The sequence below is a fragment of the Canis lupus genome, chromosome 12 (assembly GCF_011100685.1).
Source record: "Canis lupus familiaris isolate Mischka breed German Shepherd chromosome 12, alternate assembly UU_Cfam_GSD_1.0, whole genome shotgun sequence".
NCBI classification, from domain to species: Eukaryota; Metazoa; Chordata; class Mammalia; order Carnivora; family Canidae; genus Canis; species Canis lupus.
The window spans coordinates 46,852,664-46,868,269 of NC_049233.1; the positions used below are offsets into that span (position 1 = coordinate 46,852,664).

At 39.8% G+C, this 15,606-nt stretch overlaps 1 long non-coding RNA gene across 2 annotated transcripts in view; it reads right to left on the minus strand.

Moving 5' to 3' along the window:
- Nucleotides 1–583: 583 nt before the first annotated feature.
- LOC111098348 overlaps nt 584–15,606 on the minus strand; it is a 47,905-nt gene continuing 32,882 nt past the window's right edge. For both annotated transcript variants that reach the window (XR_005367998.1, XR_005367997.1), the window contains one exon: nt 584–831. This is a non-coding gene — a long non-coding RNA (uncharacterized LOC111098348). The remainder of the gene's footprint in view (nt 832–15,606) is intronic.

Consider the following 15,606-nt stretch of genomic DNA (forward strand, 5'->3'; position numbering starts at 1 on the left):
TCCCAGGATCAAGTCCCACATCAGGCTTCCTGCATGGAGCCTGCTTCTCCCTCTGCCTGTACTTCTGCCCCGCCCCCATCTCTCATGAAAAAATAAATACAATCTTAAAAAAAATAAAATTAAATTAAATTAATTTTATTTTGCAGTGCCTGTGTGGCTCAGGATCCCAGGGTCCTGGGATCAAGCCCCAAGTTGAGCTCCCTGATCAGCGGGGAGTCTGTTTCTCCCTCGCTCCCTCTGCCCTCCCCCATGCTGTCTCTCACTTTCTCTCTCTCAAATAAATAAATAATTAAAAAATAAAATTAATAAAACTAATTTTATTTTGAAAATTATTTATATCCTTTGAGATAAAGATATTTTGGATGTGGTCCCAGAACTAGGGTTGCAAGCTGTGACCTTAAGCACAATCCACACAAAATTAGTTTTCTCTCATAATTTCACATGAAACCTCTATTCCACACCTGGCATCATTGTTGAACTCCACACCAGTGTCTTACTTAGTTCAGTGTACTAACTACCTATTGCTGTATAACCAATTATCCCACACTTGGAAGCTTAAAACATTTTATTATCTTATGTAGTTTCTCAGGGTCAGAATTCTGGGAGCCCCTTAGCCGGATGGTTTTGAATCAGGTTCTTTCATGAGATTGCACCCAAGCTATCAGATGGGGCCACAGTTATCTCAAGGCTCAGTCAGGTGAAGAATCCACTTGTAAACTCATTCATGTGGTTGCTGCAAGCCTCCATTCCTCAGTAGCGGCTGGGCGGGGACAGGGTGGTTACCATGTAGACATCTCCTTGGGGCTGCTGACAACATGGTAACTGGCTTTCCTGAGAGAGACAGAGAGTGAGAGAGAATGAGAGAGAGAGAGAGAAAGAGAGAAGACACCCAAAATAGCCACTGCCTATGAGGATACAGAGTAACTGGAACTCTCATACGTTGTTAGTGGAAATGCAAATCATTTTAGAAAACAGGTTAGCAGTTTCTTATGAAGTTAAATATATAATGCATATTTACATTACGATCCAGCAATCCCTCTTCTAGGTATTTATTTAAGAGAAATTAAGACATATGTCCTATGCAAAAAACCTGTATGTGAAAGTTTACAGTAACTTTAAGCATAATAACCAAAAACTAAAAATAATTCAATTGTTCTTCAACTTGTGAGTGTAAATACAAAGTATGGCACATCCATACATAGGAATGCTATTAAGCAAAAAGAAGACGTGAACTATTGATACATGCAACAGATGAATAAAACTCAGAATCATTACGATAAGAAGCCAGACACAAAAGGCTATATAAAAGTGTGATTCCCTTATATGACATTCTGGAAAAGGCAAAACCTTAGGGACAGACATCAGTTTAGTGTTTGGGGGATGGAGTGAGGGGATGGACTCCAAAGGCACATACACAAATTTCTATATCTTGAGTATAGTGGTGATTACATGACTGTATATTTTTGTAGATATTCAGACCATACATCTTAGAAAGGATGGATTTATTGTATGTAGATTATACATCACTAAATCTGACTTTAAAAAATAATAAAAATAAAGGTAGGAAAGACATTTCATCAGAGGTAACACAAGAAAAGAGAAAAGGCATGGAAGTATGACTGTACCGCGCGTGCAAGACACTACAATATTACAACACTCAATATTACAAGGACATAACAATCAAAGCAAGGGGTTCCAGGCAGTGAAATCCTGACGTTTTCACAAACATCTCCATCTCCACCTCAAATTCAATATATCCAACATTACCTGCTTCCTTCTCTCCCCAGAAGAGCACCATCTTGCCTATTGATGATGTCATTTCCCTAGTCACTGAACCTCTAAAGCTCAGAATCATTCTTGACTACTTCTGTTACCTGTCCTAGTAAATCCACGCTACTCTCTTGCAATGCTGTGATTTTTGTGGTGTGTGCGGGGGCAGCAGTCATGCGATGATGACAGAAGTGATTTTCTATTTCCCTTATATACCCTCTTACTTACCCCACTGCTGTCATACAGTTCAAGCTTTTATTTCCTCCCACCAGGCAGCCCTCTGCCTGGTCTTCGTGCACCTGATTACTCTCCCTTGTTGTCAGCTACCAAACCCATCCCACTACATCCTCATCAGAAGTGCAAGGTCCTTGTCGATGAAAAGATGCTCTCTACTTGATCCCAATCCACTTTTTAAGTTTATTCCTCAATACACCTAAGCCAACAACCTGCTTCAGAGCTGGCCAGCTTGAGTCGTTCATTCCTACCTGTGTGCGTTTACAGTTCTGCCAAAGGTGCCCACTCCTCTCCTCTCCACATATTTACCTCCTCCCTGTCCACCATGGCCCAGCACAAATCCTGCCTCCCCACTCTCACATCTCCCTTTCAAAGAAATTCTTCCAGTCACACGTTATTCCTTCTCTGAACTGCAACGCTTCTTGTTCCACCCTTCTGAGGTCTTCGAGTTAGATTGATAATGGTAGCTTGTATTTCTACAGCCCTTGAAAAGTTTCAAAGCCCTTCCTATTCCTCATTCTATTTGAGGTCTTCTCAAAAAACTTATGAGATAGTTCCTGTCTCAGAGATAAAGAATGTAGGGCTCCATAATGCACTGTAAATTGCCCAGGTCACACTGCTAAGTGGAAAATTTGTATTTATTTTTAATTTTTTTAAGTAGAAAAATTTTAATGTATATATTTTTTAAGATTATATTTATTTATTTGAGAAGGAGAGAGAGTGAGTGGAAGGGAGAGGGACAGAGAATCTGAAGCAGACTCCATGCTGAGCTCAGAACTGGACTCGGAGCTCAATCCCACAACCAGAAGATCACAACCTAAGCCAAAACCAAGGATCAGATGCTTAACCAACTGAACCATTCAGGCACACCTAAAATTTTTAATATATTTTTTAAATGAACAAATGAAGACAGAGCCAGGATCATGACTTAGAAATCAAGAGGAAGAGGCAAGACTTATTTGTTTGGTTTTATAAAATTGTAATATGTTCTACTTAACTCAATGTATTCAAAGAAGAGAAGAAACCATTTAAATGGAGAAGAAACTATTTAAAGTCCAAAAAAGACTGTAGTGCAGCCCCGGTGGCTTAGAGGTTTAGCATCACCTTTAGCCCGGGGCGTGATCCTGGAGACCCGGGATCAAGTCCCAGGTCAGGTTCCCAGCATGGAGCCTGCTTCTCCCTCTGCCTGTGTCTCTGCCTCTCTCTCTCCTCTGTGTCTCTCATGCATAAATGAATAAAAAAAATAAAATAAAACCTAAAAAAAAAGACTATGTAAAGTCAAAATTTGACCACGACTACATTCAAAGTGACCACATTGTCTGCTCAGCTTTTGTGAGACTGGTAAGACAAAGAGCAGAATTTAATCTAAACAGTTCAACATGGAACACGTGGTTGGTTAAGTTGGTGGAGCATGAGATCTTGGGGTTGTGAGTTTGAGCCCCATGTTGGGTGTAGAGATTACTTAAAAATCTTTTAAAAATAAATAAATATTTTTAAAATATAAATAAATAGACACTACATCTGAAACTAATGATGTACTATATGTTGGCTAATTGAATTTAAATTAAATAAATAAACAGTTCAACAGATGAATTTTTTAAAAACTTAAAGCTGGGAAACTATACCCTTAGCAAGCACTTATTTCTGTTTTTGTGACTGCTGGAGCTAACTGTGTGGGAGAGTTAACTGCTGCGTAAAAAAGTGAAATTAAAATTTTAAAGTTCTTATGTATATTTTTAGAGAACAGAAACAATTAAGATTAAATGTAACTCAAAATCCAGTTAGTAGAGTTGGCATTTAAATTGGCTGTTTAATTAGCAAAATTCTATATGATTAAAGTAGTCACTTGAAAATGTCTTTTAGAGCAAAGCATTTTAATATGCTTCAGTTCTTAGATGACCCGTATTACTGGATCTTCATGTTCCCCTCCGGAATTGACTTGTTATACAGTCTCAGTTAAGGGGCCCCTGGACTAATGACTTAAAAAGAAGCTTATCAGAACAAGAGCAGAAAGTGAATCTTATTTGACAATAAAATACACTAGGCCTTCATAAACTGTTAGCTATCTCTAGTAAATAAAAGATTAGAGGGAGAAAACTTTTTCCATACTGAAGTCTTAGATGCCTAGCCTACTTTTCATCTGAGACAGTGAATGGGTGACTACCTTTGAGGGCATTGATGAATCAGCGAATTCTTCAGGGTGTGCTCCTGATCTGAAATATGTTTTAGGGACGCCTGGGTGGCTCAGTGGTTGAGCGTCTGCCTTTGACTCAGGGCCTGATCCTGGAGTCCTGGGATTGAGCCCCACATGGGGCTCCCTGCATGGAGCCTGCTTCTCCCTCTGCCTGTGTCTCTGCCTCTCTCTCTGTATGTTTCCCATGAATAAATATATAAAATATTTAAAAAATATATGTTTTAAACAAAGCACACATTTTAAAAACCCTTACATACAACTATAAGTCTTCGAGAAAAGATATGTAGTTCAATCCCTCTTTTACATTTAGATCTAGACTAAAATCATAACCAGTGGATAAAAATCCAAATAGTTTTTTTTTAAGATTTTATTTATTTATTCATAGAGACAAAGAGAGAGAGAGAGAGGCAGAGACATAGGCAGAGGGAGAAGCAGGTTCCATGCAGGGAGCCCGACAAGGGACTCGGTCCTGGGTCTCCAGTATCACACCTTAGGCTGCAGGCGGCACTAAACCGCTGCGCCACGGGGGCTGCCCCCCAAATAGTTTTTTATTTTTTTTAAGTTTATTTTACTTTTTTCAAGATTTATTTATTTACTCATGAGAGACAGAGAGAGAGAGAGAGGCAGAGACACAGGCAGAGGGAGAAACAGGCTCCCCGCAGGGAGCCCATGCGGTACTGGATTCTGGATCCTGGGATCAGGACCCCAGCCGAAGGCAGCCACCCAACCGCTGAGCTACCCAGGTGTTCCTTAAATTTTATTATTAAGTAATCCCTAAGCCCAACATGGGGCTCAAACTTGCAACCCCAAAGATCAAGAACCATATGCTCTACCAACTGAGCTATCCAGGGACCCTCAAATAGTTTTTTTAAAACTCCCCATGGCAGAGACTAGCTAGATATATGCCAAATGTCTTTTGGCCTCCTCTGTACCTGGATAAATTACATTTTCCTGACTTCCTTGCACCTAAAAGTAGGATCATATGATTACTACTTTTGAGTGAAATGTGAGAACGGATGTGTTACTGCCCCATCATGGCAGTTAAAAGGAGCATCCCTTCCCCCATGTACTCTCATTTTTCCCCTTTGTGCCATCTGGATGATGCCAGGTCCTTTGAGGTGACATGTTGAATCTGGCAGAGCCACAGCATGGAAGGAGCCGAATATCTAAAGGTCTGTAAACAGGGGTGCCTGGGTGGCTCGGAGGTTGAAAATCTTCCTTTGGCTCAGGTCATGATCCTGGGGTCCTGGGATAGAGTCCCACATCAGGCTCCCTGCAGGGAGCCTGCTTCTGTCTCTACCTCTCTCATGAATAAATAAGAAATCTTTAAAAATAAATAAATAAAAATAAAGGTCTGTATACAGAGACCCTCCTGACATTGTGATGCACAGCCCCATAACTCTCCACCTCCCACCACTGACTGCATTGATCTGTGAGGTGAGCTGGAGTTAAACTGCAATTTTGAGAAGTCTCTGGGGTTTGGGGGATTGTTTATTAGACCACTGGGTATTGGCCCGCCCACCTGCTAACTCTACCTTGAAAAGAAATTCCCACTGCCACTATAAATCACAGTGCCATGTCCAAGCAATGTTGCTTCACGCCCTTTTGTATTAGTTGCCTATGATAGAAGCCAGTGGATCCTAACCTTTTTGGAGTCAATGACTTTTTTGAACCTGATAAAAATTCAAAAACCTCTCCCTTGAAAAAGAAATGTACACGTTCTCACAATTTTATCTAAAATTTCAACATGTTTAAAGAACCCCAAGAAGCTCATCAATAGTTTCCCAGCCTAGATCCCTGATATCAGTAATTATTGTATTGGAAATGTAAAGGAGCTCTGAGTAAGTATTAAATGTGTATTAGTCTAAGCTTTTCAATTTTATTCATCATTCTTTTCATATACAGCTGCCCCATCATATTCATGCCTATGATCTTTGGATTTTAAAAATGCAGAAAATTAAGTGTTTCAACAATGATGTTTCTCTCACAGAGGAAAGATGTCAGTGTAGCAGTCCTGATGCCAAACATCAATTCTGTGACCATGCCTTTTGATTTCTGGATCGATTGTGAGCAGCCTCTACATCAGAACCATCAGCAATGCGATGGTCAATATTCTATGCCAGGTGCTGTGCAATTGCTTTTGGAAACAGAATCTTAACTACCTAGCGTGACCCTTGAAACCTTTTCAATTTTGTTTTGTCAAGCTCCCTAACTCCTTTGTCATCACTCCTCTAAATCAACTGTTTGTTCTTTTTTAAAAAATATTTATCTATTTTTGACAGACATAGAGAGAGAGTATGTGTGTGAACAAGCAGGGGGAAGGGCAGAAGAAGGGAGAGAATCCCAAGCAGTCTTTCTGATCTTACAACCCTGAAATCATAACCTGAGCTGAAACCAAGAGTCTCATGCTCAACCAACTGAGCCACCCAACTTTTTGTTCTTTTAATACATACTAGTCATGGTACACTGAACCTACCATGTCTCATGATTTTGCCTGTAATGTCTTTTCTTTGACTATCCAAAAATTCCTATTATCCTCTAAGATTCAGCCCTAGCAACACCTTTCTGGTAATCATCCCTGGCCTGCCCTATCCTGAGTGAAGCATCCCCAAGAGTACTCCTTCGATGTTGTCCAACCCTGCCATCATACATGGTGAGGATTCACTGCTCTGCCTCCCCTTGAATTGTTGTCTCCTTTGGAGTAAAGACTATTTTCTATTGCATATTCTTTATGTAGCATGGTGCCTGACACAGACTGAAGCATACCACCCATATAGCATGTCTAGGTTCCAGACAATATTAGAGAGTGAACAGTTTTTTACTTGATTAATCTGTTAAACTCCCTTGAGTACCCTCAGCAGCTAAGATTTCTTTCTTTTTTTTTTAAGATTTATTTATTTATTCATGAGAGACAGACAGAAAGGGATCCCTGGGTGGCTCAGCGGTTTGGCGCCTGCCTTTGGCCCAGGGTGCAATCCTGGAGTCCTGGGATCGAGTCCCGCATCGGGCTCCCGGCATGGAGCTTGCTTGTGTCTCTGCCTCTCTCTCTCTCTCTCTCTCTCTCTCTCTCTCTGTGTGTGTGTCTATCATGAATAAATAAATATTTAAAAGAGAGAGAGAGAGAGAGAGAGAGGCAGAGACACAGGCAGAGGGAGAAGCAAGGCTCCTCGCAGGGAGACTGATGTGGGACTCGATCCTGGGACTCCAGGATCATGCCCTGGGCCAAAGGCAGATGCTAAACTGCTGAGCTACCCAGGGATCCCCAGATTTCTTTATTGTAATATGACCAGTTGGTAAGTTAAAGGTAAGGATTCTAATATATTGGCTTTCTGGGATATATATATATATATATATATATTATATATTATATATTATATATATATTATATAATATATATATATTCTACAGATAGAAAATATATGTATATATTCTAAAAAGAACTTAGCTTTATCACATATATAAAAATATAACATTATAAGATGTAACTGTATATTCGGTAACTTTCATTGAATGCCTCCCATGTACCAGATACTGTTCATCCAGACACCAATGATGGACAAACAAAAATTTATACATGAACAAAATATGTATGATCCCTGCCTTCCCAGTGCTTATGGTTGCGTAGGGGTAACAAGTATTAAATAAGTACAAATAAATATACACTTACAAATTGTAACAGTGTTCTGAAAGAAAAGAGACAAAATGTGAAACAAAATTTAAAGGAAACAAATTTTAGTTAAGAAATAGGCCTGAGAACTTTTAGAGTTTTTCTCTCCACATTAAAAAAAATCCATCAGAAATAAAGATGAATTAGCCATGCTTACTTCTTTCATCCTCATGCAATTTAACTCTCAAATTTCCCTAATAAAGGCATACCCTGAATTTTGGATATATAACTTCTCTTTTATATTTTTCTAATTTTCATTTTTTCCTAAATCGCCCATGAAGGATTGGTGGGGACTTCCTGTGGAGCCCCGACTTAAGCTTTCTGGTGAGTCACTCCTTAAGATTCCAACATATTTATTCAAAAGAAAAAAATTCTTAGGTATCCTGAAAGGTAGCAAGTAAGATAAACCTAGAACAAGTTTGGGCTGTATCTCCACCTTGGATATAGTTACAGGTAATATCATGTTTATTTCCCCCTGCTTTCTCTCAAATAGCATATTTGGACGAGGATAAAATGATTATTTTTCCCCTTTTCCATTCCTTTATATCGTTTACCTAGAAGTAATTTACTCTCAGGATTGGATGGTAAGATTTAAGGCCCTGGAAAGGTTAAAGGATCAGGAATCTTCTCGATTCTATGGGTGGCTTCTTGCTATACAGTGTCTTCTAAAATTCAGCAATGCCACTTCAAGGGCAAGGTTGCTCCTCTCACGTCTTGTCTATGGATTGCTGATCACATATATGCCACTGTCCCTCAACAAACTGGACTCTCTCAGCAAGCCGTTTGATAAAGATTGCAGGAGCCAAAAGCCATAAACAGTAACAAGACATTTGAAACAAATCAGAAGTCGCTATTGGCTTATTACTCTCTAAAAATGATTAATCTCCTTCATTCTCTTTTTTTTAAAAGGAAGAAAGAAATATCTCTCTCTCTCTCTCTCTCACACACACACACACACACACACACTCAAACAAACTCATCTTGGGTTACAGCAGGATCTGAGTTTAACTATCAGATCAGATCGGATAAGGAGGGCAAGATCTGGGGCCAAGTTATTCAAGGTATCAATTTGCGAGTTAAACTGTGGAACCTCGGAACTTGGTTGATGAAACCATCATTATTATCATCATAGTTATAAGTTATTTCTGGGGGTCAGAACCCAGACTAAGCAGTTGATATACATCATATCACCATAATATGATCATAACAACTCTGAATGAAAGGAACAATCTTGACAGAAATGAAAAGACACTTAGAAAACTGGGAAGCAGTAGAGCCAACATTTGAACTCAAACCCTAGCTTCCCACAATCTAGGATGCTCTCTGATCAAGTATCAGTATTGTTTTCATCTGTTGTATATTGACTTTATTTTTTTTAATATTTTATTTATTTATTCATGAGAGACACAGAAAGAGAGAGGCAGAGACACAGGCAGAGGGAGAAGCAGGCTCCATGCAGGGATCCTGATGTGGGACTTGATCTTGGAACTCTAGGATCACACCCTGGGCCGAAGGCAGACGCGGTTAACCGCTGAGCCACCCAGGCGTTCCTGTATATTGACTTTAAAAGCTCAACCTAAATGAATAAAAGAGTAGGAGCACAGGAGATTGTGTGACTGTAAATTGTCAAGCCTGAAGCACTGTTTCTGAATGCACACTACTTTGTTCACCTTCATTAACTCTACACATAGAAACCTGTCAAATTAGATACCAATAGTACTGTAATCCCATTTTCAAAGGGCAAGTCTTTAACCTGGTAACTTACTACATCTTCCATCCAATGTGTATGCCAATTCTGTGTTTTTTAAACTAATGCTGGATTTCTCGAACCAATGTCTGCTATGAAGAGCAGGCATTCTTTAGAGAAAGCCATTTCCCTATTAAAATTATTAAGCTCTTCAATTATCTTGTCGGAGAACTCTTACAAAAAAAATGTATCAGTGGGGGAGGGGAGAAAGAAAAATGTATTAGTTGAAAACCAATAGGTAGGGTGTGATTTCCACCTTCCCACTCACATAAGGTCCACCAGCAAGTCCTACTGATTCAGCCTCCGGAGTTGTCGCAAATCTGTTCACCTGGGTGTCTCTCGCCACCCCCTCCTCCCATAAAACCCTGCCGGTCTATTCTTCAGCAGTGCCACGGAGAATCTTTTTTTTATTATTATTTTTTATTGGAGTTCAATTTGCCAACATATTGCATAACATCCAAGTGCTCATCCTGCCAAGTGCCCCCCTCAGTGCCCATCACCCAGTCACCCCAACCCCCTGCCCACTTCCCCTTCCACTACCTCTTGTTCATTTCCCAGAGTTAGGTGTCCAAGGAGAATCTTTTAAAGCACATCTGCCCCATCCACTCCCCACTTACTTACACTCCTTTCATCTCTGCCCTTGCCAACTGGGCAATATCCCAGCCTGCTCCCATGATCCCCTGAGCCCTGAGGGGCCTGCCTGACTCAGGCCCAGCTCTTCAGCCTTCTCTTTGGCACCTGTTCTTGGAACATAGCAGTGTCTCGCCTTCGCACGTGTTGCCCTACTAAACCTTGACTTGCATTTTGCTTGTCATCCCCACCACCCACCCTTCCCTTTCAGGGATGGAGTGAGACCGTCCATCCAAACCTTTTCACACTGGCCCATCTTTGTTCTTTTCTTGACCTGACCTTCTACTCTCCTCATTGCTCTGTCTGCTCAGCCACATCCTTCTTGCTGATTCTAGAGATAACAGTTTTTCACTTAAGGGCTATGCCTTCTGCCCCAAATACACTTTCCTCAGACACAACTCATCCTCTCCCTCACTTCCTATCTGCTCAGGTGTCGACCTCTCAGTGGGGCCTTCCCTGAGCATTACATTTAACATCACATCTCCTTGCACCTCCTTCTCCTCTCCTCTTTTTTTTCCCTCTCCTCTTTCTTTTCTCCCTATGCAGTCATCACCACCCCCTAATACACTCTATCAAATACATTTTTTTTAAAGTATTAGTTGAAATCTACAAAGTTACACTGTGGTTACAAATTAATCTTGATTTCTCAGTGGCTTAACTTGATGCAGATTTAGGGGATCCCTGGGTGGCTCAGTGGTTTAGCGCCTGCCTTTGGCCCAGGGCGTGATCCTGGAGTCCCAGGATCGAGTCTGCGGTTGGAGTCCTGCATCGGGCTCCCTGCATGGAGCCTGCTTCTCCCTCTGCTTATGTCTCTGCCTCTCTCTCTCTCTCTCTCTCTCTCTCTCTCTCTGTGTGTCTCATGAATAAATAAATAAAATCTTTTTAAAAAAACTTAATGCAGATTTATTTCTTGCTCATACTACACATCCATCACAGATCAGAGGAGTTTCTGGGACGCAGGCTGACCAAGGCCCCACCAACGTGTGGATGCTCTATATGGAACACATGCATCCTTGATCAGAAGAAAAGAGTGACTGAAAAATCATACATAGACTTTTCACTACCTGAATCTGAAGATGACTTTTGTTCCCAAACTAGTTACATGGGCTTACAAACTATAAGAGGACTGATAAATTAGGAGATCAAATGGAGCATTTAATGACCATTACTGTCTCTGCCACAAATAATAGTTATCTCATCTTTTATTCATCCATCTTCTCCTTTGAGAATAGAATAAATTATTGGTTAGGTTACATGAACTCAAATAGAAATCTTTTTTAAATTTTTGTTTTGTTTTATGCTCATTTAAAATCTGTATATACTTAAAGTAGCTTGAGAAAAAGAGTGAAAAAAGAAGAGTTTTGTTTTTTTTTTTAAGAGTGATTTCTTGATATGTTAGCTAATGATTTCCATTGAGGCAAAATGGGTCTCTCCCATGCAATGGTCTCTCCCTTTGATATTTTTTTACCCTTGTATTTGACATTTTTCCATGATCTGGATACATGACCCAACTATGAAGAAAAGAAAGATAAACACCCTCTTATATAGATGATGTCTCTATTCAAACATTATAAGATGGGCTTCAAGAAAGAATTAACCATTACTTCCCCAAAAAAGGGTAGAGACTAAGTATTCCAGAATTAAAGTCATTATATTTGTTCAATCATTACCCAACATTAAATGGGCTCATGATTTAAAACCCTGTAAATCTGGGACACCTGGATGGCTCAGCGGTTGAGCATCTGCCTTTGGCTCAAGGAGTCATCCCAGAGTCCCAGGATCAAGGCCCACATCAGACTTCCTGCATGGAGCCTGCTTCTCCCTCTGCCTGTGTCTCTGCCTCTCTCTCTCTCTCTCTCTCTCTCTCTCTCTCTCTCTCTCTGTCTCTATGAATAAATAAAATCTTTAAAAAAATAAGAATTATATGTCCAGTAAAGTTCAAGAAGCACTACTCTAAACCACATTCTTAACCTTTGGTCCTTGGATTCCTGGATAGGCCTCAGGAAGACTCTAAATCCCTTGAAATTGTATTTAAGTATTGTGCATTTGTACATTTTCTAGGGAGAGACTACATGACCATCATCAAATTTTTGAAAGGTTTTGCTTTGAATGTATTCACGCAGATTTTCTAAAATATTTTCTAAATTATTCTTTGTTTCTGACTAAAGAATCAGAGAGGTTTGTACCTTTACCACTTCTATTAATTATCTATTGCCACATGAGAAATTACTCCCAAATCGAGTGGTTTAAAATAACATTTATGAGATGCCTGGGTGGCTCAGCAGTTAAGCGCATCTACATTTGGCTCAGGGTGTGATCCTGGAGTCCCAGGATCGAGTCCCACACAGGGCTTCCTATGGGGAACCTGCTTCTCCCTCTGCCTGTGTCTCTGCCTCTCTCTTTCTGTGTCTTTCATGAATAAAAAAATAAAATATTTTTAAAAATAACATTCATTATATTGGTTTCTATGGGTCAGGAATTTGGAAATGGCTTGGCTTGGTACTTTGACTCAGGATCTCTTACAAGGATGCAGTCAAGCTTCTGACCCGGGTTGCAGTCCTGCAAGGGCTCAACTGTGGCTGGAAAAATCTACCTCCAAGCTCCCTCACATAGCTGTTGGCAGAAGAGTTCCTTATTAGCTATTGGCTGGTGACCTTAATTGCTCACTTAAGTGGGTCTCTCCATAACTTGCTTGAGTGCCCCTCAACACAGGGAGAGGGGGGTCTACCCCCAGAGCGAGTGAGCCAAGAGAAATACAGAATGAGGCAAGAAGTCACACTGCTTTTTATGACCTGTCTCCAGTTACATACTATCACTTCAGCCTGATTCTCTTCTGTATCACAATGGTTTTGTGAGGATTAGTTGACATGATGCATGTAAATAAATATCTTCGTTAAGTGTTTTTCACATGGTAAGTTCTTAGGAAGCGTAATCATTTCACTTAAGGCTACTATAAGGAGCAATCCTATAAAGATCACTATTATAGAAAATGTAAAGGTATTACTGAGGACACTGTCCACTATGCTCCTCAGAAATCTCTTCATGAAATACTATGGAAGGGTTTCTATTTGGACTCAGTGAAAAGAATAGATGATCCAACTCCTAGATATTGTTAGATGACTGTGTCCTTCCCGTGTTGACTGGTAGAAAGTATATAACCACATTCACGGCCTGACCTAGCAAGGGTACAAAGACCCTCTCAACAAGCATTTTATGCTCTACTCTTGCTCTTTACATTATTTTCCTACCCTGTGTTCTATCTACTCTGGCCCCTCACATGCCTAAAGTAATATTTTATTTTGTTTTATTATATAGAGTTTTGTAAGCTGTTGAAAACTTTTTGGAATCCTGTAAGGTATAAGATAATCTTTCAACTTTCACTAGTAAGGAAGAATGCATTAGTTACAGTAAGACATTAAGACATTCTCTCCATAACATGAAATTTAAACATTTTTAGTAATAGTTACTTACTGATGAAGGCTGTGGAAATCCTTCCCCCCCCCCCTCCAAAATGCACAAACACACAAAAAAAATTTAGCATAGTTTTAGGGAGCTTATGCACTATGCTAAAGCCCATCCACAGACCCCAGGTTTAGAACCTATTTTCCACGAGTGTTTCCTTGATAATTAATTCAGAAGATTCCACTTCTCCAAACTTCCTACAAGTAAAGCAAAGTCTTTCATTGAGATCTGCATGACCCTGGGAGTACTCTAAGACTTTTCAAAGGATAACGGGGTGTGAATAGTTTTAGGACCATCAAATTTCCAAATCCTCAAATTCCATAGCCATTCTTTTCTAAACTTGATCTGCTTAAGAACATCTCACACTCAAGACATGTCTGTCCTCCTTTCCCACCTTCGCTTTCTTTTTATAATTGCATTTCTCATATTACAAAATAAAGATATGTCTCTCGTGCAGCCCAGAACTTACCATATTGTATTGCCCTGAGAGTAAAACCACAGAGAGTGAAAACATAGGGAGAATTCAGAATATCAAAAAAAAAAAAAGAAGAAATCAAAATATCTGTATTGATCAAGCCATCTCATTTAAAAATTTTTTTATTTAAATTCAATTTCCCAACATATAGTATAACACCCAGTGCTTCATCCCATCAAGTGCCCTCTTTACTGCCCATCACCCAGTTACCCCATCCACCCATCCACCTCCCCTTCCACAACCCATTGTTTCCCAGAGTTAGGAGTCTCTCATGGTTTGTCTCCTTCTCTAATTTTTCCCCACTCAGTTTCCCTCCTTTCCCTTATAATCCCTTTCACTATTTCTTATATTCCACGTATGCATTAAACCATATGATGATTGTCTTTCGATTGACTTATTTCACTTAGCATAATACCTTCCAGTTCCAGTCACATCAAAGCAAATGGTGGGTATTCGTCCTTTCTGATGGCTGAGTAATGTTCCATTGTATATTGATGAAGCCATCTTTAATTGAGATAGCATAAGCCCAGAGTAGACCTTAGCACCTTTCTCTGTCTTAAATTTATTTCCATTAAGAGTGAAGTAAATTGCTAGAAATCTTTGTTGAGATGTTTAAATTTTACTTTTTTAAGCAATCTCTATGCCTAAGGTGGGGCTCAAACTCACAACCCTGAGATCAAGAGTCACATCCTGAGCCATTCAGGCCCCTTGAGATATTTCAATTTTATTTTATTTTATTTTATTTTATTTTATTTATTTTATTTTATTTTTTTTTTTATTTTTGAGATATTTCAATATTAGATGGATGGTAGAGGAGGACAGCAGAAGTCATGGCCATTTTTACTCAAAGACCTCATTATCTGGATCATCTACATAATATCACAAAGTGCATTGTCCCTGAAGATATACTCTCCTGAGAGCAAAACAAAAGAATCTTAGGCAAAATAATAGTCTTTTCTTTCACTTAGTAATGAATTCCTAGCAAAGCTCCATGACTTAATCTAAATACTTAACCCTAGCATTAGAATTAGGAAGGAACCAAGTGCCTGGGCGTTTCAGTTGGTTAAGAGTCTGCCTTTGGCTCAGGTCATGATCCCAAGGCCCTGGGATCAAGCTCTGCATGGGGGAGCCCGCTTCTACCTCTCCCTTTGTTGCTCCCTCTTGCTTGTGCTTTCTCTCTGTCAAATAAATAATTAAAATCTTAAAAAAAAAAAAAGAATTAAGAAGGAGGATAATTGATTGGATGTATACTAATTTATACATTTGATTTAAAAAAGAAATCAGGGACGCCTGGGTGGATCAGCAGTCAAGCATCTGCCTTTGACTCCAGTCATGATCACCGGGTCCTGGGATCGAGTCCTGCATTGGGCTCTCTGCAAGAGCCTGCTTTTCCCTCTGGCTATGTCTCTGAGTCTCTCTCTGTGTCT